Source organism: Rhinolophus ferrumequinum, chromosome 5 (genome assembly GCF_004115265.2).
Source record: "Rhinolophus ferrumequinum isolate MPI-CBG mRhiFer1 chromosome 5, mRhiFer1_v1.p, whole genome shotgun sequence".
Classification (NCBI taxonomy): domain Eukaryota; kingdom Metazoa; phylum Chordata; class Mammalia; order Chiroptera; family Rhinolophidae; genus Rhinolophus; species Rhinolophus ferrumequinum.
In genome coordinates this window covers 52,979,846-53,007,838 of record NC_046288.1, presented here as the reverse complement: position 1 = coordinate 53,007,838, position 27,993 = coordinate 52,979,846, and the positions used below count along the sequence as shown (strand labels likewise).

The 27,993-nt window shown below is 34.6% G+C and overlaps 1 protein-coding gene across 3 annotated transcripts in view; it reads right to left on the bottom strand.

The window, feature by feature from the left end:
* Positions 1-27,993, bottom strand: part of BANK1 (B cell scaffold protein with ankyrin repeats 1) — a 328,432-nt gene that overhangs the window by 151,427 nt on the left and 149,012 nt on the right. The gene's annotated exons all lie outside the window — the stretch shown is intronic.

The following is a 27,993-nucleotide window of genomic DNA, read 5'->3' as shown; positions in this document are numbered from 1 at the left end:
CTATTCAGTCACCATGACCTGTTGTCCTGTCACCTTAATGCCTCCTCATTAGACTACTTCCTCCGTCCCCTCTGCCTATCTCAGTTCAGCTCCCCATCATTCGTCTAATTGATCCCTTTGCATCTGGATTTTCCTTATCACACATTGTCCACTGTGTGGCCAGAACGTTCTTTATAAATCTTGATGACCAGCACTCTTTTGCCCAAACCCCTTAATATACTCAATTGTCCCATGGAGCAAGTATTAATTTGTTAATAATATTGACTTCAAGCTCACCTCTCTAACCTTTTCTTCCTGCAAATAGCCCTGCCACATGCCACATATTTACTTGAATGCTGTTAAAGGTCCTTCCTTGAAGTTTTCCAAATAAATCATATTCTCTCTCCTAGCCTCTGCTTATCCCAATTTTTATGCCTAGAATGTCCCTTCTTTACTTTTTCTCTTGGTTAACCCCTATTGGTTCATTGGAAATCAATTTAGAGGCTGGATGGCATTTCTGAGTTGTTGGAGGATACCCTTATTAACAATACTTACCACATTTATTATAATCACAACAGACTGTCGTATCACAGAAGGCAGGATCTGTTTCATTAATATTTGTACCCTTAAGGTATGCCACAGTACCTAGTACCCAGATCAATATTCAGTAAATATTTGTTGAATGAAAGAATTTATTTTTAATAGACACAGCATCTCAAATGCTTAAAAGATACTTCTGTATTTCTTTGCCTTCTTTTTTTTTTTTACCTGCCTGCATTTTTATCTCTTATGTTTAAGTATAGAATTATCTACAAAGTCTGATTTTTAGATCAACACTTTAAATTACGGAATTATAAGAATGAGAGTTGTAAAATGGTTAGGACTTCTTTTATAAAGAAAGGCTCCTTTTTTCTCTGTATAGCAACTTCCACATGTAAAACAATTTCAGAATTCCTTTTAGCTTGCACATTTATTTGTTTTCCATAAGAGAGCAATGTAGAGATGTGTGCATGGTTGTTTCACTTATTTCACTCAATTCCAGCATTCCAGCTCAGCCTTTAGCATAAGACAGTCTACAAAGAAATTTGGGCCTCTTGAGCTCTCTGAGAAAGAACAGGCTCAAGCTGGCCAACAGTCTATGTCCTCTTGCATGGTGTATTAGAGGTGTTTCCCACTATGGTAATGAAGAGGCCTGCCTGAAGACACAGAGATTTCAGGGTGCATGAAAAGGAGGCTCTGAGGCTGTGGAGTGGGAGAAATTGGATGAAACGACTTTGGGTGATGCAGCTGCAGAATCAGTTAGGCTGACTAGAGTCTCTGGTTGCCAATTTTAGTAATAGCAGAAAAATGAAAACGCTGAGGCTGGTAGTCACCCAGATGTTTAGCGCTGCTGACTGGCACATCAGTGTTCATTCTTCCGGATCTCTTTTTGGTTCTTGGGCATACCTCATAACATAAATAAGTAGTGCTCTTACTCTCACATAAAAGCCAATTACTAGAGGGGTTCAAAATAGGAAAGTAAAAGCCATACATTATTGTTACATTTTTCTCGTCTTAGAAGTCTCAACCACTCCACATCAGGACTGTCAGTAACAACAACATGAAAAATGTGGAGGAAAAACAACTCCAAAGAAATCCTGGAGAAATAACAGCAATACTACTTCAATTGTCAAAATTTGAAGTAAAATGAAAACCTTAATTTTATTAGAAAACAAATGTATAACTATCACCTTAAATATAAATATGTATTTGATATATATAACCTATGTTTAGCTTTATCAACTTTATCAACTTTATCACAGAGGGTGCCAAAAAATGTATACACTTTTTAAAAAAGGAAAAAAACTGATTAAAATTGTAATACTTAATATATACCGATAACAATATATGAATACAAGTCACGTTTGACTTCTGCAGTTACAAGAGGTGCTCAAAGTAGTTACCATTAGCATCCAGACACTTCTGATTACAGCAAACTACTACTTGAGCAACGTTGACTGAAGTGTCCACTTGTATACATTTTTGTGGCACCCCCGGTGTATCATATATCTACAGAGACATCTACATCTAGATAATAAGCACACTTCGAATGCTGGCTTTATACATAGTCCCATGGTCCCACTTTGTACTTCTGATGAATGAAGGATACGGGCCTCCATGACAACATTCCCACATTCATTATTCAGAACTGGCTGTTCTTCTTTATACTCTTACAGGTTTCCACAACGGTCAAAGTAACTCAGATAAGAAGGAAAAGTCTTTTATTCAAGACTAAGATTGTTGGAAATCTCAGTAAGCCTGAGGATGACCTCAGTTAAAACTGAATGAGAAACAATATCTTTCTTTGGCTTGTCAGCAGAGATGGCCTAGAAGGAATACTAAACCAGTATCAATGGCTGCACCCCAACCTTGATTTCAATACCATTTTTCAATAAGAGGAGCCAGAGCTCCTTGATAAATAGCTGATACTAGGATATAAGCAGGAAACATAAAAGATAATATATAAAAATATAGTGCCAGAAAATAAATAAGTGTTAAAAAACACACACACACACACACATACTGATGGGTATATCAAGGGGACAAAGAAGTCAACTGAAACATCTCCCAATGGCCAAAGCTAGAACAATTTGAGCAACAAAATTAAGTAGTATAATATTATAATCTAAAGTATAAAATAAACATACATGAGTCTTTACTGATATAAATAAATTACTGCATAAAAGAAATAAGTGGGGGAGAATAGGCAATCCTCCTGTGCAGGATTCTGTCTACTTTATGTGAATGACGCGCCCCCAAGGAGGTGGTGTGTAGATAGCTGGCTGTGCCCCTGTGTTACACTGCTACTGCACTGTGACTCTGACTGGAGTGGGAGACTTTGGCAAAGATTGGGGTTTGTAAAAAAGAATGTGGATCATACACCTTTACTCTTTAAGTGTGGACTGTGCATAGTGTTTTTCTTCCAAAGAGGACAGTGTGAAGTGGGCATGCAGAGTACTTTACAGCAGAGAAACTGACAAACACTGCCTCAGCCAGGAGATGAAGAATAACAGTGGTGAGTCCTGTGGACATTATACCAGCGATATGATGCAATGTGATGATATGTGATGTGATTTGATGAGATAGGCATTCCACCTCTGCGGTCTTCGTCCCCCAAACCCATAATCTCAACCTAATCATGAGAGAAATATTAGATAAGTCCCTCTTGAGGGACATTCTACAAACATCTTTAACACTGCAATCTTTGACCAGCAATCTTTAACACTGAGTAATCATCAAAAACAAGGACCGTCTGAAAAACGGTCACAATCAAGAGGAGCCTAAGGAGACATGACAATTAAATGAAATGTACTATACTGAATGGGATAGAAAAAGGGATATCTTGGAATAGAAAAATGATGTTAGGTAAAAACTAAGGAAACTTGGAAGTCTGATAAAGTGTGTGCTTTAGTTAATGGTAATACATCAATATTGGTTTATTAATTGGGACAAACATACATTAATAATGGTGGGTGATGATAGATAAAATTGAGTAGGTAGTATATGGAAAGCACACTATTTTCATAACTTTTCTTTAAATCTAAAAGTGTTCCAAAATATAAGGTTTACTCAAAACAAACAAACAAACAAAAAAAACCAACAACAATAAAATGACTTTACAATCATTTGTTTTTATACCTGGAAAAGTTAAGGGAAAAGTCCCTGCCATTGCAGTATTTAATATAAAAAACATTAGTTATTCTAATTACATTTATTTATCTAGAGAGATAATAAATAATAATAATTGCAGAGGAAGTAAACCTGAAAGAACAAATCTCTTAGGGGCAATAATTGAGGAAATAAATTAGAGTGAGTAGACAACAGATGAATGAGCTCTATGTAGTTTGGTTTATGAATGTATCCAACAGTCAATAGGGAAGCCAGGAGTTGAATTTGCTCTTGTTCAAGTTAATTGTGTCATTTGGAGGCTATTTGAGTAGCACCAGAGAAGCCAACTTGTTAGAGGAAATTGGTTTCAGTGATTTTAGTGTTATTTTTGAAAATTACTTTCTTATTGATGTATTTTATTTTATCTTTGCATGTGACTTCAGAATATCTGCACACATTTAAAATTATTTTTATTAAAATGTATTAGTCTGAAGTTTGATTTATCCTGAGTGCCCACAGCTGTTGTGCAAAACATGTGACAGAGATAGTTCCCACAAAATATTCCATGTGTTCTACACTTCTCGGAATCTCTTGTAATTGGGTTGTGGCCATGTGACTCGTTTAGGCCAGTGATTTGTGAGAGGAAGTGATGTCACTCACTTCTGGGCAGAGTCCTTTAAGAGCCCAGGTCTCTAAATCTCCATCTTTCTATTCCCCTGCCATTGAACTTCAGAAACCATTTTTCCAGGTGCTGCTGCTATAAGATATAGCATCCAATAGTCTACGTTTCTGAGTTATTGCCTGGTGTAGGTCTCCCTCCCCAAACCCTGACAACCTACGTTGAATATATGATATATATTATATACTGTATTATGCCATAAGACACTGGAGTTTTCCTAAATGCTATATTTAGTGTTAATTACCCTACTATAACTAGTAAGAAAAATGCCATATATTTTAAGAAACCAATTTTACATGTTAGGCTATCTTGTTATAGGTAGTCAGAAGTAGCTTTTAAGATTACTATAAGGTTTACTTGCCACAGTTCCCAAAATCATAGTGCCTTATACCACAAAGGAATATTGTAAATTTTAAAAGGTAGCAGATCTAGAAATTATCATTAGGGTCAGAGGCCCTTGTAGAACCCATTTGGAAAGGAAAGTGACTGTCAAGCCAGGCAAAAATGACATATATTCAAACTTCAGAAAGAATGGGTATTTTGGCAAAAGATTAAGATTTTATTGCATGACATTTCAAGGAAGGATACATATCAGGTAGAGAGGGTAGGTAAGTAGTACCTACTGCTTGGCCTGATTTTCAGAAACATGGGATAAGGAAACTTAGGCCATGTTATTGCTGGAAGTAGGGAGAGATGGGTGTTGACTGGATATAGTTTAAAGTATTTTGGTGACTGACAATAAGATGCTGCATGTAATTTTTATAAAACATTTTATAAAATGAACAGAGAACACATTCACACTGTACATTCAAAAGTCTCACAGACCAGCTTTCGAATATAGTGTTGTTAGTCATTAGTCAATATAGGGAATGGGTTTTATGGACTGAGGTTCTCTAAGAGCTATTTACCATTCACTTAATCAAGCCTGATGTATGTGTTTCAGGTTTGTTTTTGTTTTTCCTGGTAATTAAACTTCTTACTATGACTGTAGTAAGAGGGTTTGTTCTATGTTTCATATATTCCCTAGGACCTTCCCTAAACTAATTACTTGAGGGAAATATGACAGGATCTGTCAATTATGTTACCCATATATGAGATTTTTCAATGACACTTGATGATAAACTCAATAATAAATATTGAATTGAAGGCAAGTCCCTCTCCCTTCTTTATCTTAATAGTTTTAAAAAATTGAAATAGATATCTTCTCAAAAAGTAGATTATGGGTCATAGGTTAAGGCATTGATGGTATATTTCTCTTCACTCAGCTAATAAGTAGTCCCAGTGTCCGACTAATGAGCCAAATGTATTTTGCATGAGATTAACAGCCTACAGAAAGATTTACATTTCAATTTACATCCACAAGGCAATTTTCTGACACAGCTGTTTTCCTGATTGACTCCTTAAGAACTTTTCTTATAACGTTTTCATTGCTTTGCTTTTAGAATTGCAGCGTGGGTGTTCAATTTTACTATGTTAATTTATATAATCTGCCTTCTTCAACTTTAGAAAGATTTTTAATGCAGTAAAAATAAATGAAGATACCTGTCCTCATAGTACTTATATTCTCAGTGGGGGAGGGGGCAGAGGGAGGCAGATAATAAACACTGTCAGGTAGTATTTCAGAAAGTGATAAGTGCTATGGGAAAAAGGAAAAGTAGAGCAGGATAGGGGAGAATTGGAATGCCAGGTGAAGGAAGGACTGAGGTTGGCAATTTTAAGTAGAGTAGTCAAGGTAGTCTTCATTGAGACAACATTTCAGCAAGTTCCTAAAGAAGGTGAGGGAGTTATACACAGTTCTGATTATGAAAGAAGTAGGTTAGCACTGCCCATAAAATGCGTGGACAATAAGAATTTGTGACACTTGTGAAAATATATAAAATTTGGAAGAAGTCCCCCGAGTAAAGTTGTTTTAAAATGGTATTATGACATCAGTGCTGTCACAATGGTGCCTGTTATGGTGCTACATATGGATTCTTCGAGTTATTGATGAATTGTTCTAATAGTCTGTAGAGGAGCTATTAGTTTTGTTTTGTTATTTAGTTGTTTTTAAGTTATGACCATAAGGCAACTGACTACATCAGTCAGGAAGGTTTCTTAACACTTGTCTTGTTTTGATAGAAAGGACATTTTAAAATCTCTTCATAAACCTAAAACCAAGGAGTAGCTCTAGCTTCTAGAATTCACCTGGGTTGTATGTGATGGAGGCTCTCACTGCTCAAATTTTCTTTCATTTCCATCAAAGAGATCAAGAGTTCCTCCTTCAAAGATTACCATTCTCAAGTCATTTCCCCTTTACTCCTCCCAACTGTTTGTTTCCGATTGTCCATGTATCACACATACAACTCAATTTAATCATCTAGTTACTACTGGGTAGAGAGATATTGAAGCAAGTAAGTTGTAGGACCACAAAGTTGTTTCAAAAGGTTCAGAATGCCCTTAATACTCCTAATGAAGGTTTTCCTAATTCACTCTGGAAACTTCATCATGATTAATGCTCATACATGCTTGGATCTTCCTTCTAGCAATAAGAGATCTCATCGCCTGTGCCCATGGCTCTGCCTTGCCTCTTGGCTTCACATTTACTCTGGACAGCTTGCTGGTGGCATGCTGGCCCTAAGGCAAGGTGCGCAATATTTATGTGGTTGCAGCGAGACACTTTCAGACAGTAGGTTTTTGGCAGCAAACTGGAACGGATAAAAAGACTCAAATCACTCTAAACAAGCCAACAATGATTACAAGAGAATCCTAACTGCTGAATAACAGTGTCTCACAGAGTTTATTATTAAAGTGTCCACAGTCATGGCATTATCCATTTGGTAACCTGTCATGAGGTCTGAGTGGAATCGTTTTTTGCCCTGACCAGCTTTTCACTAAATTTGTAAGGCAGAACTGTCACTCTTTTCAATAAATATTTGACCTTCCATCGGTACAGAATTGATGTTACTTCCTTACTGTTATTGTTTGCAATAAGTTATTTTTGTCTCTGTATTACATTGTGCTATTTGGCTCAGTAGTCTTTTTGACAATCATCACTATAACATTATATATGCTAAATATGTTTTAAAATACGTGTGGATAAAAATTGGATGATATACTTGTGAAGATATTGCAACACAGCAGTGAGAACTGCTGCCCTGGGAAACACTTGCCTTCTTTATTAGGGTACAGTTATTACAACCCTTTGTATTAGACTGAAGGTACTGATGCTGCAGCCATATAAACTTTGCACCTCTTTAATATCCTTTTTTGCCCCACAGACTTGTTTTCTCTGACTAAGAAATTACTTCCAGTGGGTGTTCTCATGTTTAACTTTTTTTTTTCTTACCTGACTCTCCTCTGATCATTGAATATACTACCAGTTATGCTAACACAAAGAACACTTTAAATCTTGCTTATATTAGTTTCCCCAAATAATCTCCCTTTCCGTAGACCTATCCTTACCATGGACCACTGTTTTTGACTTTACAATAGCCACTTGCTAATTATTAATAATTAGTATGTGGAGAATTCATGTTTGCATTTGAAAGGTAGCAGGGTTTCAGTGTAACTAATTCATACCATAAATTGTGGAGGCAAGAATAATTTTCAGGGTACATTCTCCAAATGATATTATGGTATCTTCACATCATAGGCCATTTCAAAACCACAGAAAAAACACCATAATATTAGAAAGCCCTATATAAATACCTTTACCAGATCCATTTTAATGATTATTCCCATTACATAACTTTATACTTCGTCTTATCCTGTAATTTTTTTCCCGTCCATTATATCTTGCTTCCTATCTACCTTTGAGGAGTAGACTTACCTCTATTTGAAAAGAAACACCTCTATATTCTACCTCCATCTAATACATGTATATATTTCCTAGAAAAATGGGTGGTCTCATCTTACTTCTTCTTTTATATATGTAAAAATGTTACTGACACAGAGGAGAGAGAACTGATTACAGTAGGAAACAGCCATTTAATGGATGACATGCATGCATTACGACAACAGCTGTAATTTCAACTTTGGTTTTCCTTTCACAAGCTGTTCAAATTGTGCTCAATGGTGATGATGGTGGTAATACTAGTTATGTCTCAGAAAATGGCAGCCCACCACTTTCTGACATAGAAATTCTAGAATTTCTAAATTTCTAAATATTTAATAAAATAGAATTACAACTGGACAACTAATTTGAAACTGTAAAAAGAGTTCCCTTAGAAAAGTGCAAATTCTATTCATAACTTCATAGTCAATGGAACTGAGAGAAATTTCATGAACATGTAGTGTTAAATTTATTAAAAAGGAGGCCATTAGATTAAGGTGGCTCTCTGCTCTGGTGTCTACTTTTGGCAGCCAAAATGTAATTCTGTAAGTGCCTCATGGGTACCAAATCAAAACCTAAGGACAACCAATGACAGACGGCCAACTAGGCTTTAAGTCCTTGGTTGTCTTCTGCCTTTTCTCTATAAAAGTCTTTCCCCCAACTTCTGTCAATGGAGTGCTCCTAGCAACTTCTGGTTTGGTGCTGCCCAATTCAAATTGATTTTTTGTTCAAATAAACCCTTGAAAAATTTTAATATTTTTCAGTTTATCTCTGAACAAGACACATGTACAGAAATATTTACACATTTATAAAAACATACGTGATATGGCCACTGTTTCAATTTTATTTGATATATTTACTTGCCAAAAGGTTAAGGAAATCAGAAAGAATATAAAGAAAAAAGTGAATTCTGTGTTTACTGAGGTTAGAGTGTGATTAGCTGAAAATTGTTTGCTAGTATTTAAGAAAGGTTCTGGCATTCTGGATAGACAATTCCTCATCTACTGATGTTCAGTATAACTTTTTTAGGCATTAAAATAGGTTCCCCTACTTTCCCAAACATCTTCTAAGAGGTACTTGAAAACCACTAAGACCCTAAACAAATTGCATTATCTTTTAAGGGAACATTTCAACTATTTCTCATGATAATTTCTCCGAAATTTTTTAGTTAATCGTCCTGAATTTTTATGGATTTTCACTGCTTCACCTGTGGCCCATCTTTCTGCCTTTTGGGGCTCTGTGTATCTTTCCCTTAATCTCTAGCACTCCAGCCCTCTCTCCCCATGTGAAGGACTCAATACCTGGTTACAGCCCAAAAAGCAAACTGCAGCATGATAGAATTAATCTAGCACACAGATTTGCTCATCTTGATTTGTACCATTGAGTAGTTCAAAAAAAGGAAAAAGAAGAAGTGATTTAAAATCGCATTAGTACTTGTACTAGCCAGGATTCTTCAGAGAAACAGAACCAAGGATGTACATATATAGAAAAAAAATATTATAAGGAATTGGCTCACATGGCTATGGAGGCTGGTGAGCCCCAAGATCTGCACAGTGGGTTAGTAAGCTGGAAGCCCAGGAGAACCAATGATGCAGTTCCAGTCTGAGTCGGAAGGCCTAAAAGCCACAGAGCCGATGGTGTAGCTCCATTTCAAAGGCCAGGAGGCTTGAGACCCAGCAAGTACTGATGTTTCATTTTGACTCCAAAGTCAGGAAAAAGCTGAGGTCCCAGTGCAAAGGAGTCAGTCTTTTTGTTGTATTTAGGCCTTCAGCTGATTGGGTGAAGCCCACCCTCATTAGGGAGGGCAATACGCCTTACCCAGTCTATCCATTCAAATGTTAAACTCATCCAAAACACCCTCCAGCACCAATCAGTTGGTCAAATATCTAGGCACATCCTGGTCTAGTCAAGTTGACATAAAATTAACCATCATTATACTCTTGAGAGTCCATAAAACGATAGTGATAAAATAGTTCAAGAAAAGAGCAAAGGATAGTGGTAGAAACTTAAGTGTATAACAGCCATTACCCAATTTAATTTGACTTACTGAAACTAGAATTTGTTCTTTTTCTGTTCTTAGAGGCAATTTAGTCCAGCTGCATAAAACACAGGTGAAACTGAGTTTGGACCCAGAGTTCCAATTGAATTAAAGTTTATGCGATTTACTGTAATAATTTTATGCAGAAAGATCTTGCATCAGATCTATCATGTGATAAACTGCTAGTAAACACACTGAAAAAGTTTAAGTGTGCTTTTCCTAAGTATTGAGATATTGCTGCAGTCTAGTGCAGTATTAAGCTATACTGTCTGGGTTCAAATTCCAGCTCTACCTCTTACCAGCTGTGTGACTAGGTAGTCATTTAGCCACTCTGGGCTTCATTCACTTATCTGTAAAATGGGGAAAATAAAACAGAGCTGTTATAAAGCAGTAAAAACAGCTATCGGTACATAGCAAGTTCTGTATAACTTTTTACTAATTTATTACTTCTGATTCTTATGCTAAACTATTCTTTTTTTCCAAAGTACTTAACTGCTTGTTGGAGATTGCATATGATATGGGGGTAGTTTATGGTAGAATTTTTGAAGAAGTACAGATAGTAAAGAACTCTTGTTCCCTTGTTTATCGTCTATCCCTCCATTTAAATGTAAGTTCATGAGAGAAGTGACTTGTCTGCCTTGTATTATTATAAATATAAAAATATCTAACATAGAGTACAGGTTTAATATTTATATAAATAATTAATTCTTTTATGTAACAAATACATATAATATGTATGTATGTATATATGTATGTGTGTGAGACAGAAAGATCTACTCTGAGATAGTCACTGTCTGGGCATGGCAGATACAATGGTCAACAAACATACTTTTATGGAATTTAACATTCTGTGGGGGAGATATTAAACAAATATCCACATATATTAGTATATAATTATAAATGTTGATATACTCTCATCAAACTTATAGTGTGATAAAGGAGATAGATTCTAGGCTTGAATTTATTAATATATATATATATATACTATATGAATATATGCTTGTGTTATTAACTGGAGGCTTATATTTATAATACATATGATATGAACATAGTGTGGCAAATTTCTATTCTTTTTTATAACTAGATTTCAATTGAATTTTATTTTTTTAATTAAAAATATTCACAGCATTCGTCACTTTCTGAAATTACCATGTTTGCTTATTTACTATCTCTCCACAACCAACAAGAATGTAAGCATCATGAAGGGCTATAAACATTGACTAAATGTTGCAAAATGCCAATCTCCACTGCTAAAATTATGGCCACTTAAATTTTTCTGGGAATTGAAGACCTTTGTTGACTTAATAAGTAGAAGGCAGACTAAAACAAAGCATAATAAATAAATTCATTCCCTAACATACTGTTACAATATAACCTGTTTCAAAAAATGTGATGACTATTATTTCTTATATTTACTTCAGGAGCCATATCCTAAATAGGAAACAAAAAATTCATATGGAATATTCATGTGTCACATGTATTTAATTTCAAAAGTCTGTTAAAATAATTCATTCACAAAGTGACTGAAATATTAAAATACATTTGTGGGAAAGTTTAAAAATTATGATAGTAAAATTAAATACATGCTAAAATATATATGAAAGTCCTTTATAAATTCCGAAGGCCTTTTATGTATATAACTTGAAACTTATAACATTCTGATATTTAATGAAGTAGATTGCAGAGAGAAATAAAAGTACTGAGTTTTCTCATTCTCCTTCTGTCTCTAAAAACCCTATGATATCAGATACAGAATGAGTGCTTAAGAAATATTTGGGAATAATTATGATGATAATAATATAGAGGTGAGGTTGACATTCTCTTTAGGAGCATTATATGGACATAAGGTTGAATGTCAAGGAAAGAACACATAAGAAGATTGGAGGTGAGGCCTTGGCTCACTCAGTGAGTATTTATTATTAAATTTAGATCACTCTGGCTCCCTATGTGCTGATACAAAATCCATTCCCTTTCTCTTCCACTTTTATAGTTTATGCTAAAATGAGAAGAATCACTTGAATCATTACAAAATTCGTGTAGTGAGAGTCTGAAGTTAGTAGATTTTTAATATTTTTAAGGCTAGCCATCTATTTTGAAGGTCATTTGAAGAAGATTCTGGCTCCACAGTTCACTAACTCTCCAACATTTGAGCCTCAGTGTTTCAAAATGTAAAATAAGTAATCCTCATAGATTAGTGGAGAACATGCAATGAGGGAATGTGCAGAAAGCTCCTAGTTCAACCTATTATATAATAGGTCCTCAACAAACAATCCAACTCCAAGCCCACCCCACTCCTACAGTACTACTGTAATGAAGCTGCAAGCTTGTTCAGCAACGCGGCCCAATACTGCTGTAATGAGCCAATTGCTCAGATAATTGACATGCTCCCACCAAATGCAAGATTGATAGATTCAATATTCGTCTATGCAGTTACCCATTCTTGTAATAGAGAGTTCTCATTAAGGAAATGGATTGACTGGCTTACTGAGGTTTTAGTGAGAGCCAGATCTGAATAAGTGGACTCTGCGGTCCTGAGAAAAGCAAATTAAACAGTAATAAAGGGAGAAATGTGCTTGCTTTGGCTGAAGTCTCAGCCATAGGCTGAAATCAAGGCTTTGAGTCAGTGTGAGTGGACATTTATGTCTGACAGATGAAAATGCTCTGATTTTTCCCCTGACAGTTCACTTTCTCTCTTAAGACACTCATTATCAGTTGGAGGCTGCATGTCTGTCTCCTCCCCTAGAAGACTTTCATCAGGGATTCCTAACCTCTTGTTAGGAAATCTGTGTCTAATATAGAACCATGCTTCACTCTTTTCCCCCCAATAAACAGCCAATAAGACATATTTGGGACAAACTACATCACAATAAAATTTTCATCTGCATTGTTCCCAAAGTATCACCGAGTTCATGCTTCACTTGAAAATTTAATTTAATCTCTCTTCTCCCCGTGAATCACCGTTCCATCTTTTCAATACGGGTATTTGGAAAGACATTTTACTATGATTAGTTTTTAAGGACAAATATATAAATACACACATATAAATATACATCCACATATTATTCATATCAACATCTTTCTTATCCTGTTAAACATATACAAAAGTCTTTGGCCAGTGCCTTTTTTCTTTTCCAGAACCATTCATTTTTTTCTATTGGTCATTCCCATTACCTTATAAGTATGTACTTGCTCAATCTTTAAAAAAAAAAAGGAAAGAAAAAAAAAAAACCTCTATTGACCTCATGTTCCCTACTAGCTATTAATACAATATCTTTTCTTTGCTTATCTTTACAGTAAAACACCCTAGAAAATTGCGCTATATTTGTTATTTCGCAATTCTACTTTTCTTTCTCTCATTTGACCCTCTAATCATGTCAAGACTTTGTCACCTCTCACACACCTCTGACCGCACCCCTGCCCTCAGCACACTTTAGACAAACAGTTCTTGAGGGCTACATTGCTAAATTCAAAGGTTGATTCTCTGTCCTTACCTTAATTAACATGTCAGTAGCATTTGAGACAGTTGACCATTACTGTTCCTCTGTGATTTTTTTTCCCCACTTGGCTTCCAGGTCAGTAGATTTCCTGATGTCTCTACCCACCTCAAAAGCTGTACACCTGAAGCTGAACAATTACGAATGTCAACTACAATTATGTACATACATATATATGTGTGTGTGTATATATATATATATATATATATATATATATATATATATATATACACACATTTAAAAGAAGTGGAGTACAGCATTAGGAATAGAGACAGTGGAAATGTAATGGTTGTGTGCAATGTCAGAGGGATAGTAAATGGGGAGAGGGGGGATTATCACTGTGTGAGGGATATAAATGATAAATATCTAACTAAAAAAAGAAATTTCCTCCAAAAAAAATAATAAAAGCTGTTTGCTCATTTTTCTTCTTTTTTGCTTGTATCCCACATAACCTCAACTTATCGCCTTTGGAAAATCTAGTAGGTATTTCAAATTTGATATGTTTAAAACCAAACTACTATTCATTTTTCCCAGCAAACCTGTTCTTCATACAACCTCTCACCTCAATACATAGCAATTCATTCCTTCCACTGATTCTATTACAATCCTTCGAGACATCAGTAACTACTCACTTTTGTTCATATCTCATCACCAGAGAATCAGTCAATCTGTGGGCTCTCTTGTAAAATAGCAGCATATTTCAAATATGACCACTTCTCACTTTCTCTGACCCTGTCACCCCAGTGTAAGCTATTATCATTTTATCATCTTTCCTCTGGATTACTGGAATAGTCTTCAATCAGTTCCCATTCTTCCCACCACTGTTCTGTATAGTCTGTTGTAGCCAGAGAGTTAAATCACAACATGCCTCTCTTCAGAATTCTCTAGTGGCTTCCTTTCTCTAAAATTCTCAACCGTGGTCTATAAGGACCTACAGATTCTGGCCTTTGTTACCTTTCTGACCCTGTCTTTTCTATTCTCTTTTCCCTCATTCAGTGTTTCAGTAACATGGGCCAACTTGCTTTTTTTTGGACATGCCAGGAGCATTCATCTCAGGACCTTTGCATTTGCTGCACTGTTTTGTCTTATTAGGAAGAGTGTCTTCCCAGATATCTACATGGATTTCATAGCTTTCAGGTCATTACCAAAAGGATGACTTCTCAGTAAGAAGTCTAATGACTCATTTCAAAATTGCACCGCCCCAACTCTTCCCATACACCACCTTACACAAGGTAGTCTTTCTTACATCTTCTTGGCCTTAAATACTAACGTCCACATGACACATTATATGTCTTAATTATTTATTTGTTTATAGTCTTTTCTTAGATTTGAGTTTGAGTTCCATGATGGCAGGAGTTTTAGTCTGTTTTTGAATTCCAGTGTTGAGAACAATACTTGGCATCTAGCAGGTACTCCATAAATATTTGTTGGAACGATCAATAATTGATTTGCTAAACTATTAGGTTGGTGCAAAAGTAACTGTGGCTTAAAAGGTTTTTTAAAAATTGCAAAAACCACAGTTACTTTTGCACCAACCTAACAAAATTGGAGAGACTATTGATTTTCTGGCTCAAGTGAGAATTAATTTATGTAAAACAAATTCAAAATTTACCCTTCAACTGGTACCATCTATTTTCTTTTTATACTATGTTTTTAGAGGCAAAATAAGTCAGACAGAATCTTTCTCGCATTCATATACACATCACAAAGAAGGTGTTCCTTCATAAGGAGAAATGAAGAAATTGTATTGCTTGTCTCAGAGCAATGATATTTGATGAATATTCATTATACACACACACACACACACACACACACACACACACACATAGCATACATACGTATGGACAGATAGATAGTGCTACACTTTTCTTATATGTAATCTGACCTTGGAGAAGTCTTTACACAGATTTAAAGTAGAACCATACCATGATACCAGTAGAAAAGTAAATACCAAATCTACATTGGATTATATTACATACCCTTTTCTGTCTTCAAGCATCAAGAATGACTGAAATTAAAAGCCAATTAATAGAGAAGAATTTCTAAGACTTATATTTCCCATTGAAATTTTAATTAATTTTCCTTTGCATACTTTCATTCTGAAAGCATAAAGCCATTGTATTTATTTCACGAAGTCCACTTTCTAAATCTATGGTGTCAATACCTATTGCTCTAATTAACATCAGTGATTAATTTTGCACTCACTGAAACTGCATTTGCTTTTGACCAACAGGCATGTAAGTGACAGCTCTAGGCTATTCTGTTCTACACAAGCTAATTGGTTTGAAAGAAGCCAGGGAAAAACAAAACAACTCAAGTTTGGAAGGTTTTTGAGAAATCAGAAGTCTAAGGATTATTCAAATTTAGGACTCCAAGGGACATAGAGACCATTTAAACAACATATGCAGGGATGTGACCCTTGTTAGGAAACTGTACACTGTCAGCATGTGAAGAAAATAAATCAAAGATAATGAATTATCTGTTCAGAATGAGATGCTGTGTCAATTTGAAAAAAATTTAATGATGTATTAATGTTCTGTATTGAACAGGAACTGTAAACACATATGTATTGTTTCCCTCTATAACTTTCATGAATTGCCTTGTTACATGTGGGTATTCAATTAATTTTAACTTAATAAGCATTAAAAATCACTACCTACTGAGCCAATAGGTAATCAAAATAACATTGTTGCTTGTTCTTTTATAGGATGGCTGCAATCCAACCACCTATAGCATTTGAACTAAAGATAAGAGTAGAAATATTATAAATTCTTCTGAATATGCATTTGCTGTGACTAAACTTGCTATCCCAGCTGTTTTCCATACACTCAGAGATTAGAACAGTGGGAGATGAGCCTAAATTATAGACTGAGGGGCTAACTGTGGATATAAAAACTATTTTCCCCAAACTGAGGATGAATAGATTTTGAAATAAGCATTGCAAGATAAATCTCATTTAGGAATGAAATTGTGACATCTCAAAAGGCTAAGATTTTTCTTTGCCTGGGATGATGAGGTGTTACTTCTCAGGGTTCAGCTGTTGCTAAGACAAAGTGCTCTCTAGCGTTTATCAAGAGTCATTAATTCTTAGAACAACTGCTTGAACAATAAAGTATTTAAAAAGATACTGATTATACAATTGGTGTAAAAAAATTACTTCACAATTATGAAGTAAAGGAGAGAAAACGGATCTTGGAATAAAAAGGATGACAGCTATCTTTATTCTAAGACATGTGTGTATACCCTTTTTTATAAGAAGATAGCATTTCTGATGTAGAAAACCTGAATCATGGAGATAATACACTGTACGTATTCCAAAAATTGGAAACATAAAACATGCAGTATAATATTATTACAAAATCTTGTCTTTGTTGGAGTTTTTAACTAGAGCTAATTTCACCTAGGGTGATGTAAATTGATAAGACAATAATTTGTATGTGTTTGAGTTGGAAAAAGTACCACTGAAGAAACATTCAGATATTTTACTCATCCCATTTTTCCCAGTGGTACTTGCACCCCATTGTCCCCCAAAATGGTTATACTTCCCTGGAGACTATCTGGGTATTATCCTGACTTTGTTGCTTATGTTTCCTTCTGTGTGGAGGCAGAGTAAGAAATAAGAACCCAGGAAAAAAAAAATTAGGGTTTTATCATGTGTATCTGTAAAGAGAAATATACAGATACTATTAGCTCTTCTAGGAACTTTATGAAAATATGAATCATTTATTATGTAGCAACACAGTGAGAAAACAGCAGCTGTGACATCTGTGAATAGTTCTTACTGTGAATTACAAATGGGGTTTTTGCTTGACTCTGTTAAACCAAACTAACACCATTTCAGGGAAACATTATTTTAAGCAGTTGACTGGCTTTAGTGTCCAGGAGAAATGTCTTCCCTAATGGTTCTTCTATTGATGTAAAAACTAAGGATAGTTTTCTCAATTGATAATTTACAGTTGATTATATAAATTTGGAAAATCACTATCACATTTTCTCCAGTTTGAATTAAGCTGTGTCCTATATGTTGCATCAAATATGTAACCTGTGACAGAACATACAAAGAAATATTTAATTAAAAAACCAAGTATTTTCTCAGTGTAACTGAGGAGGCAGAAATACTGTGTTTCCCCAAAAATAAGACCAGGTCTTATATTAATTTTTGCTCCAAAAGACGCATTAGGGCTTATGTTGAGAGGATGCCATCCTGAAAAATCATGCTAGGGCTTATTTTCCGGTTAGGTCTTATTTTCGGGAAAACATGGTAACACAGACACCTGCCTTACCCATTTTTCTATTTTACAAATGTCTTTCTTTCTCTCATTTTGTCCACCCATTTTTCTTTATTCTCTTTTTTTCTCATATATTTTTTATCTGATTTTAGACCTCAATGGGCACATTTTAGGCAAGCTCCAAAATCAACACAATGAGAATTTTTGTTGTGACGTATTTGCAATTTCTAAAACAAGATATTTATACACAAATTTAATGAATAATTAGTAAATGTTGGTATCATGTGTATCAAGCAACCCATCAATTGATTGTGTTTCCTTACATTCATCTTTGGAAATTAAAATAAATAAATTTAAATTACTCAAAACGTATTACTTAGGTAGGATGTTCTCATATTCTAACTACTCATATTCCTAGAAATTTTAGAGTAAGAGATTCCTTAATCTTTTCTACTAATAGTGGATGTCTCCATGCTCTGGCTTCGTTTTTATACTTGCAAGTTCTGGATGGTAGCATCCTTCTCTAGCACTCCCAATTCCAGAGAGTGTTGACCTTTTCCTAGATTTCCACACAGACACCATTCACAGACCACCTCTATGTCAATAGAAATTTTACTAAATGTTTAGGGCCGTGGAGGAAGTTTCACTATAGCAGTAACCTTGGCACTAATCTTCCCCAACAATGATCAACACTTTTACCTCCAAACGCTCCCGTAAAACAGGTTTTACTTCTCTTCTTAGGAAAAATTCCATGTTATTTTAATTATTCCAATTATGACACTGCCTTCCATTTAGGGGTCTTTTAATATCCGGGGTCTTTTAATAGCTGTTTTGCACATTTTTATGTTCATCTATTTAATTATCTGATGGGACACTAGCTATTGCTTTAATCGTCGTAAACAAGTTTTGCACCAATGAGACTTTCTTTTGCCTGAGGTACTTTGCTCATTTAATACACTTTCACCAAGGGACCTCAGCCTTAAGTATTCATGACTTAGGAAGAGAGATTATTGTACATTTTTTCTTTTTACCTAGAAATATTCTTTTTCCATTAAATGAAAATGCAATTATAATCTGGAGATGAATGCATGTGCTTCCCTACAAATCCCATAACTGCTTTTTCCAGGCAAGTCTTCTCATTCCAACCAGAAATGCCTACAGGCTGCTCCATTAGACATTGTTTCATTTAAATACAATATGCGATAATACAGGATAAAATACTAATTTGCTTCTTACATAATTTTTTGAGGGAAAAAAATTCTTCTATATTTGTTACCCCAAATCACCTTTTAAAATCAAAATAGTGAAACAAAAATATTTAAAGTCCCAATTTAAATGTAATTCCCAATTGAATTGAAGCCCTTTCACACATGTAGGAACAGCTTTTTCTCCACTTTGGTTTCTGGGCTCCAATGTTTACAATCATATTTTTTTCCATATAAGATTCAATAGAGTTACAGATATATTTGTGTATTACCAGAATATAAATATGGAAGATGAATAATGACAGATTATACTTCAATGATATTCAATTTTAAGGAAGACAGGAAAAACCTTACTTTTAAAAAGCACTAAATGGAAAATAGTTGGGCTTAGATGAGAAATACAGCTCTGCCAGATTAGTGCATACCCCAAACAAATGGCAGTCTTTGAAGTACTGATCTGTAAAATGGTGGTAAGAATACCCAGTTCACACAGATAAGTATAAAAGATACAGTGTGAAAGCACCAAGCACAATGCTTCGCACAGAGCACTCAACAATAGCTAGTTTTCTTTTTCTTCCTGTCTTGAATCAGATCTATATGAAACAAAAAAAAATGTACTTAAACTGAATAAATTTTAAAATGCCTTTCAGGTAATGTTATAGAAACAAGGGCGCTAATCTCAAGGATTCTAAATCAGTAGACTTAATATGAACAGCCAATTTATAATTTCATAGCAAATGTTCACAATCAGGAAAAGTCAAAACAAACTCCATTCTGATCTGAGATAGTTTCATAGTTGTGTATTTCCACGTGAATGTTCTTTAAGACTTGCTCAAAACCTACTGTATTCATAATCCCACTACTCAGGATCACGTATTTAAATCATTCATAGTAATTATGCTATTAGTCAGGAAATGCAATAGATATTATTCTCATGCTCAGTAATTGGCTACAGAATTTATTAAATGGACAAAATGAAACAAAATTGTTTACTTCTCTTATATTTACAAGAGAAGTATATAATCTCTTTCTATAACTTGTCATTTGCAATACAATAACAAGCACATATTATATCATTTATTTGCTATGTAAATGCCTAATTTTGCCAGAACAGATATTTCAAAAATTAGAAAACAGGCAAATCTAGATATTCTATCTCTAAGAAAATAAATTGTAGTAAGAAAATATTAAAATAAAATCACAAAATAGCTCTAGATATTTAGATAAATGATGAGAAAATGAGTTGGAGAATGTTTTAGTGCATTGTGTTGGCCTAAATCTAGTTCTTATAGATAAAAGTTGTTTGTGGAAGATTTGGAGAGAGTCTCAAAAGATTAAGAGTGTGTACTGACACTAAAACGTGGAATATTTGCCAAGATCAAAAATCACTTGTACCATAATAATAAAGAGCTTCAATTGTCCCTTTCACTAGTGGTAAGTTCCTGGAAGCTACCAGATTTCTTTGTTTGTTTGTTTAATGTTTCTTCTATCTGAATTTCACGTTCTCATAGTCACTTCTCTTAAACAACTATAGGAAAATAACATTTATTTCTGACTGAAGAAAGAGTGAAGAAATAAAATGGAATCACTATAATCAATCTGCTAAATATTAAAATCAAGTAGGCTGAGGTATAAGGAAACAATTCTATTCTTGCTTTAACTAGTCTGAGAATGTGAACTTGTGAAGTTTTCAGTTGTGCATAAATTCCTGGAAATTTAAATAACTGTGTGAAGAACCACCTGACATCCATTATCCAGACCACTGGTCATCTAGTGGATTACTATCTCAGACCAATACAGAGGCTAAGAATGTAGGACTGATTTTTCTCAAGAATGTACTTTTACTATAAGAACTCTTAGATTTTCTTTCTTCTTTGGAACACTCTGGGTTTGCCTAGCTGTGATTCTAATTTGCAAACCCTAAAACCCTTGAATAATTCTTTGCCATTTATTTATAGGCAAAGCCTCCTGACTCTTTGTGCTTAGTCTACATGATCTTGGTTGAATTTATCCAATTAATGCTTTTATAATTTTTTTCTTAGGAGAAGAGTCTTTGCCATTGTTATTATTCAACAAATATTTATTATCTACAACCTGAAAGACATTGTGCTAGGTACTATGTGGAATATGGAATAAACAAAGCATGGTACTTGCCTCTAGGAACTGAGAAGTTGACAAAAATCAACACTGATTGACTAATTCATTTTAACACATATGTAGTAAACCCATAGTATTTGCCAAAAACTGTGTTAGGTACTAGGGATATTGTGGTAAATGAGATACAATTTACCTTGCCTTCATGGAATTCATAATCTATTGGAGAGACAGACATGAAAAACAAACAAACAAACAAAAACGTAATAAATAAATAAAAAGAAAGAAAAACAAAACAAAAACTTCACCAGTATTTACTTAAACTATAAAGAGTTCCAAATAAGAAAGCCTCCTTCAAGACTAAATAACACAACAAAACATAATAACACTTAATATTTATTGAGTACTCATTATTTGCCAGATTGTTGTACATGTTTTACATGTATTTACATTTAGTTATCATAACAATACTATGAACAACGGTGTTATATCTATCTCCTTTTTACAGCTGAGAAAACTGAAGGCATAGAGAAATTAAGTAAAGGTCCATGGCTAGAAAATAGCAGAGCCAATGTTTAGACCCAGACAAGTGGCTCTAGAGCACATACTATCAGCCTCTTTCTCACAATTTTCCTAGATTATGCTAAAATTTGCAATGGAGATTAGAGGTGTGCAGTGGAGATACCTATAGTGTGTATCTATATGAAAGTTCCCTGGAATAGATGGAGTTTGAACTGAATTTCAGGCATGATTAAGAGATCAGGATATTTTACTTAGAAGGAAGGGAGTTCTAAGTTAAAATAATAGCCTGAAATAATGTAATGGAGGAAGGACAAACAGACTTTGGTGAATGAGGTGTGCAATTAAAGATGAGGCTAAAATGGTGGGCTGGGCTATGCTGTGGTGGGTCCTCCATAGGCAGCCTGATATGGGATGGTTTGATGCTATGAACATTGGGAAGGAAGACCTGTTAGCAGGCATTTTCTGACCAAAAGAGAGAAAATGAGGTATAAACTAAGGGAGCCACAGAGAAAATAAAAAAGAGAACAGATGCAATAGATTATGTGTAAGTAGCCCTGTTAAGATATGGTGACCAGATTGATGGTCTGGACGGGGGTATGTGAGGGAGAAGGAGGCTATCAGATGGGTTCAAGGTTTAGTTGGACACGTTTTTAGCTGAGTGACTTACTTCATCTCTATAAGTCTATTTCCTCATATGAAAAATGGGAAATAGTAAACTCATATGTATGTTGGAAAGCTTAAATGAGATTGTGGAATTAGAGTATTATGCATAGGGTTTGCTACATAGTCTCCATAATGATATTTGTGATTATAAAAATTGAAAATGACTTTCAAGTTTTAGGCCCAGTCAGTAAGCAGATGATTATACCACTAACTGGAATGAGGGAAAAGAATCCTCTGGGTATGTTGAAATCTAGATGCTTGTAATATATCCACGTGGATACATTCAGCTTGTAAACTGAAACTGGAGTCTTCAGTCAGGAGAAATGTCCAGATTAAAGAAAATGATTTATTTTTAGTTATCAATCATAAGAGAAGACTGTGTAGAAATAACCTTAGCTGATGGGGTAAGAGAAGGAAGTCACCAAACGGTCACTGGAGGTATAGGAAGAGGGAAGGGAAACCAGAGCCATAGCTTGAGCCAAAGGACATCTGAGAGGAATCCAATAGATCTGACACATGGTAGATTATTCAGGGCTTTTGACAGAGCATCTTCAGTAATGGGCTGAATGCAAAGCTTTGATTGTTAGGAGGCATGAAATGAGTGAAATGAAGAGGCAGCTAATATAGACCATCCTTTTAGTTAATTTGGGCACTGAAAAAGAGAGTTAAGAGAAAGCAGGGTTGTGTGTGTGTGATGTATTTGAACATGTTTATTCAGAGAAGAGTAAACTTAATGGGAGCGATTAATGATGCAAAAGAAAGAGAAGGTATGATTGATGGTGAGTTCTAAAGTTGGTATGAATAACAATAAATCAAAAGAAAATAAGGTGAATGCAATATTATTTATTATGGTCCACTCTATATTTAATGCTTTGACATTTATTTCATCAAGTCCTAAAAACCCTGTAAGGAATTATTTTTCCGATTTGTAGTTAAGGAAACTGAAGCTGAGAGAAAATGAAGAGGTTGCTGAAGGAAGCAAATTTGGTGAAGTCAGGATTCAAATCCAGACCTGGATGAATCCCAAGGCCCAATGAGTAAAGGAAAATTGAAAATTTGACAAAGAAGAATAATTAAAGGAGTTTAACAGGATGTTTAGAGCTGCAGTTAGGGTATCACAACTGGGTTTGAGGACTTGGGGAAGGGTAAAATCTGTAATTGCCACTATGTTGCATTCAATAGGATTTTAAAGATGGCTAAGTAACTCCAAAAGCATAACAGAGACATGAATTTGTAATGCATACAGTCAAGTGCTGTTATGTGACTTATTCCCGTTTCTTCAGTTCTAACAGAACATCAATAATAAACAAAGGCCAGACTTCCACAATTCATTGTAAGCTGCTCTATTAAAAATATATGCTGAATAAAGCAGTTGGACTATTTGTCTATGAATTCTCTAAAACTAAACTTAAAAAAAAAATGAATATAGAGAGAATATGACCAACTATTTTATTTAAATTATGAGACTTAGTTAAGGATATTATTGGGTGAGATCAAGTAAGTCCTTAATTTGGCACTTGCTTTCTACCACATCAGTAAGTAAACACATGCTGAGCACCTCCTGTGCGCTTGATGGTGGGAGGGAGGGTAGCCCATTACCTATGATCAGCTTCTAGAATCATAAGAAAGAACCTACATAGGTAAAGCAGGGCAAGCTGCCGTTTAGATGCAATTAGTATATACTAATATATACTAAATAAAAAGGAACAAAATAATATATAAACTACCAAATGAGTAATGCTAACAATGAGAGAAACAAAGGGCCAAGAAGAATAGTGAATGTTCACTGTCCTAAACATACAGCTTTCTTCCGAGTTATTGGTTCTCTACACCAGTCAGTCAGTCATTGTTTTATATTGACAAACACATCAACGTCTACCCTCTACATCAACATCTACCCTCTGGATCTTCTTCCAAACCTTTGACCACTTGAAGAAAAGATCATGGTCATTGTCAGCCAGACAGTAGAGCACAACAGAATCAATCACTCTTTTCTCTCTCTCTCTCTCTCTCCTCTCTCTCTCTCTCTCTTTCTCTCTCTCTCTCTCTTTCTCTCTCACACACAGACACACACACACACACACACACACACACACACACACACATACCAGCCCACTGTCTACAGAGACAAACAGATTGTCAGGGTAAGTCAAAGAGAACAAGATGTCACAAGATTCCCATCACCAACATGAGCAACAGAAAGATTCCTAGTCAGAAGTTCTCCTAAAAAGTCAGCTAGAGAAAGTTCATGGAAGTGTGGTTTTCTGTTTCTTAAATTCAATTGAAGATTATTTATGACTAAGATCTCATTACCTAACATACACACCAAACTATCTGAGTGAACACTGTGGTGGGAGAAAAAAGATACATCTGTATTGTTCCTAGGATAAGTAAACATCTGTTGGTTCTGCAATTCTATAGGGGCCCAACAAAGAAGTATATATTTTTCTGTCTACTTACACATGGAAATAATCATTTTCTTAAGTCTTCTAAACTGATGGAGATGGATGGAGTAACATGCTCAAGATGATACAAGGAAATATATTATTTTGCTTAAAATGCTTTCCAATTTTTGCAGTACACGTTTATCTTCAATCACAAAGTATTTTTTAATCTGTGGCCAAGTTCCAGCTTATGTTCACTATTTCAGGTGTTTATGGTTGAAAAGATAAGTTTTTATAGGACTGAATTAATTATCAATATTGCTATTTGTTATTTGAAATAGTCTGGGATTTCTTCAAGAATTCTGTTAAGCAAATTGTGGTTCCCAACCCTTTTGCTCTTTGCCTAGCCACCTTTCATACTAATGCTCCCAGGGGGACATTGTCAGAAACTGAAAGTTGAGTAGTTTATTTGAAAGACCTTATGGATTATAGGAATATGTGGCATTATTATCTACAGCAGTACTAAAACATGAAAGAAATGTAGGTGTTAATTAGATAACTTTATCAAAACATGAAAGTTATTCACAATGAAGAGGCTCTCTTCATAGACTGTGTATAAATTATTAACCTCTCAAAGGAAAAAGGTAATGAAGAAATGTAAGAATGTGATTTGAGGCTCCTTCTTCTTTCTCTTCCTTTTTCACATAGTTTACACGAATGTATAGATGGCACTTGTTCATTTATGGATATTTACTAATGATTCTCTTTTTTTTCCTGTATTTTAAAAAATCACGAGTGGCTTTTTCCTTCTACCCACTTTATTCAGTAATGATCAAATTCACTGTGTTGTAACTCCCTGCGAGATCCTAAAATGAACAGTGTTTCACTGATGGGAGATTAGAAAGAATTCAGCAAATCTGTAAATCAGTTGGGGGCAAAATATGTTTTAATTTACAAATATATATTTCTTCAATACAGAAGTATGGTCCATTAGTGGATTATAAACCTCAAACATGAAAAAATATCTACTCCTTTCAACAATTCTGAAACAATAGTTCATGGAAAATTTGAAAGCATATATGATAATCCTAGATTTACCAGAATGTAATTATAACGATATAATAATGTATGAATGTAATGATTAAAGCTACATAAATGTTATTAAAGAAACAATGATGAGATTGCACATTTTTTCTCTATCAGGTTTAGATATGCCCTTAGAAAGACATAGCTACCGTAATTTAAAATACGAAATTTTAGTACGTGATTATTTGGCATACTTCAACATGTGATTATTTGGCATACTAAGAAGATATGACTTTTGGATTTACTTTAAATAAAATTGATAATTAGAAGAATAAACCAACAGGAAACATATTTTCATGTGTGTCACAACCTAACTCATGTTACCATTTCCTTAACCGCACATTTGCAAAAGGCCTTTGGTAGCTTGCAAAATTATTGTACCTAAAATTATCCATAAAATACCATTCTAAAGCTGCTGTCCCTTGTAACAGCTATTGTCATGTCCTTGCAGACAGCAAAACATTCACAAAATAATTATCTAGCCTACCTACAATGGCAATGGCTACTATACACATTCTGGCAAAATGTAACAGCTCACAAAGAGGTGGAAGATATATAAAATCATTTAACAAATTTCTTAGAATAATTATCAAGCATAACTCTGCAAAATTAGAATGCAGCCACTATAAGAGTGAATTGGCACCTAAAGAAAATGATAGCAAAAACTTGTATCAGTGCTATTATTGCAGAAGCAGAAGTATAATTACCCACAGGATGTGAGAAAAAAAAATATTTCCCCCATCCATCAAATCCTACACTGGTAATTACTGTCAAATCTACTGTCATTATTCTGTAGTATTGTGTTATTTATGGAGCATGTACAGTTTGCATGGGGCTGCATCTGTTAAACGCTGAGTCCTCACTGGAGAACTAGAAGTGGAAGGATAACTCTTTGAAAACCAGAGTTGATCTTAGACAGTAACCCTGGATGTTGAAGACTTTTAGGGAAAATTTTAGTATAAGTGCCCCAGTGGTCAACAATTCAAGAATAGGGTTGTAGAGAATTGAGACAGACACCGAGGATGTACTGAATAACAACAGTATTATGGACAAATACACAAGGCTGAATTGATGCATTGACTTACCTGAGACAGATGCCATGTTGCACTGATCAATTGTCACATACAGTGGCTAATTACTAAAATGATTGCACTTATCAGATACGTAAGAATTCCTACCTAAATTCTTTGCAGGAATAAAAATAATGCTTATTCCAAGTTTGAAGGACATACAATAAAACTAGTAATTTATTAATTTTATTACAAAGTGTCATGCTCTGTATTTATTTTAAATACAGGCAAAAGATATCTTATTATAATTCCAGATAGTGGATGGTATCTGTGCTCTTCTGATAATTATCGTGCTATTTATTAAAAGTGGGGAGAAAGGTTACATTGGTTGATAGTTTGCTTTCTAGAAATCACAAATCATTTTCAGAAGTCCAATGTTACATTGATTTAATCTATCAGACTAAAGCTAAAATGACCAGAACCTATTTATAGTGTTTCAATATTCTATACTAACTGTTCATGGGTAATACAATTGTTTATCTTCTGAGAACCCAAAGGCAAATTTTGACATATTCACCAATCACCAACACAATCATTTTCCTATTTATATTTTCCTAAGAGTATCAGAAGTATTCATTTTTTTGAACAAAATGTGCATACCTTTGTTACAAACAGAAAATTATAGCTTTTCTAAAGTTAATTAAGGAAACACAAAGTGTGTTTTATATATTAAGGTAGTATCCCCTCTTTCAAAATCTTCCCTTGGTTGCATTCTTATAAAACTAGTATCCTTCAAAGAGTGTTCTCAGATTTGGAGGTTCAACTTATATAATAAGGAACTGGGACTTCACACAGAAAGAAAAACATCATATATGAGAAACAAATTTTAGCAACATGAATTGACTTTTTGTTAGGTAGACTTTTTGAATGATCATCAAAATGTATGCCTTTAACCTAATAATTATTGATATCATTTTATGTGCCTAATAGTATCTTAGACTTTTGAACAAAAGAATAAAGGTAATAATTTTTTATTTCCTTCTCACCAAATCTCTCCTGTATGGGACAGGCTATTTAGAAGCCAGAAAGACCGGATAAGTTTCAAAACAGGTTATTTAGGTGTGGGAGTATAGACTCAGAGCTGGTGTATG